General features: G+C 37.7%; 1 pseudogene; it reads right to left on the bottom strand.

The window, feature by feature from the left end:
• Positions 1-728: 728 nt before the first annotated feature.
• LOC118913500 (olfactory receptor 4F3/4F16/4F29-like) lies at positions 729-1680 on the bottom strand (annotated as a pseudogene).
• Positions 1681-1915: the final 235 nt, after the last annotated feature.

The following is a 1915-nucleotide window of genomic DNA, read 5'->3' as shown; positions in this document are numbered from 1 at the left end:
TGATATGATGAATTTATCTTGCTGTATTCATTTGCTTTTGACTAAAGGCAGGAAATATTATTATTTACCTTCTGTGGAATTTTCCTAGTTAGCAGAGATTCTTTAGCTCATAAGAATAAGTTTTTGTGCCTCATGCTTATTTATATGCTCTGTTATCTAAAAATATAGTTAATTGCTATGAAAGAGCTAAAGTTCTTTCTGTTTATTTTAAATATATTTTCACTCTGATTGATAATTCTACATCTATTCTTGTTTTCAGATACTTATACTACCTACTTTATTATTGTGGGTTTATTTGTGTCCACCAAATAGATAAGTTGAGATCCTAACCCCCAACACCTGTCAATGTGACTATTTTTGGAAATACATGTTTGCAGATGTAGTGAAGATGGAATCATATTGAATTAGGGTGGACTGTGAGATACTTCTCCCTGTCCTAAAGCCTCAAAGAAGCATGCTTTCTTACGTATTTTTAAAATTTACTTCATGTAAATACAAATCCTTAGGAATGGTGACTCAAGATTGCTTTAACTTTGGTTTACACATACTTTACATGTAACTCTTTTCAAAAGTGAATGTCCCTTCCTCCATAGTGAAAGGTAAAATGGACTCAATACCAGTGTGTATGATCAAAATCAAGGTAGGAAAACCAAGAACTTCTCTTTGAGTTTGACCATCAGTAATGAACTTCAGTAATCAACAAAGGCTCTTCACAACACAGGCCTCATTTAAGAGATCCTTCTATAACTCACTAGCTGACTGCCTACTCTCCTCATTGCCACCTTCTTTTCTTGATTCCTGAATGTGTGGGAACATTCTGGAAAGGAGTGAGAACTGCATCAAAGATGGCCAGAAACTTAGCTAGGTGTGTAGATGGAGATGGATATATATAGACAAATATCAAAGGATGAAAGAACAGGATGGCCACAGTAATGTGAGCTGACTGTGTGGATGGAACATTGGATGAACCAGCTGCAGAGTATTTCTGGATAGTGAGAATGATAGTGATACAGGAAATGATCGGTATGAAGCAGTAGCCAACACAAATGAACCCACTGTTGGCTGTGAACATGAATTCTAATTGATAGGTGTCTATGCAGGCTTATTTGATGAACCGAGGAAGGTCACAGTAAAAGCTGTCTAACACATTAGGATCACAGAACGGTAAGTTTACCACAAAAGCCAAATAAACCATGGAGTGCATAAGGCCAATCATCCAGCAGCCACTAAAAAGAAGATGCATATTCTTGGACTCACGATGATGAGGTAGTGGAGAGAATTATGTATGGCAACATATCTGTCAAAGGTCATGGCAATGAGCAGCACTATCTTCCCATCATCAATGAGGTGGATGAAAAAGAATTGAGTAATGCAGCCAATAAAGGAGATAACTTTATGTTTTCTGAAATGGCCATACATCATTTTGGGAGAAGTGACAGAAGAAGAAAAATCCAGGTAAGTGAGGAAGAGGTTGGCCAATAGAAAGTACATAGAGGAGTGTAAGTGAGGGCCAGAAGTCATAGGTAACACAATGAGGGAGTTCCCTGTCATGCTTGCCCCATAAAACATGGAAGATACTACAAAGAGGAGAAGTTGGACCTGCCAGGAATTGTTGAGTCCCAGGAACAAGTATCTTGACACCATAGAGTGATTTCCTCCATCCACTGGCTTTGTCAGCATTGCAACCTGAAGGATGGCAATAGGAGAAAATGTAAATTATGATAATTATGTTAATAAATTAGAAGAAGTCAAAATTATAAAAAAGGTTATTTCCTCTTTAGCATTATAATTGAGCCAGTTTGCCTCTAAAATGTGATCACACAGAAAAAATTGGTGGCTATCATGTGGAGCTATTCTCTCCCACCAAGTTGCCTCTGCACTTAATATCCTCTGCTTCCTCCCAAGGTTGATGCTG

The sequence above is a fragment of the Manis pentadactyla genome, chromosome 11, assembly GCF_030020395.1.
Source record: "Manis pentadactyla isolate mManPen7 chromosome 11, mManPen7.hap1, whole genome shotgun sequence".
NCBI classification, from domain to species: domain Eukaryota; kingdom Metazoa; phylum Chordata; class Mammalia; order Pholidota; family Manidae; genus Manis; species Manis pentadactyla.
Note: the sequence above shows the minus strand (reverse complement) of the source record. Positions and strands in the feature narration are given on the sequence as shown.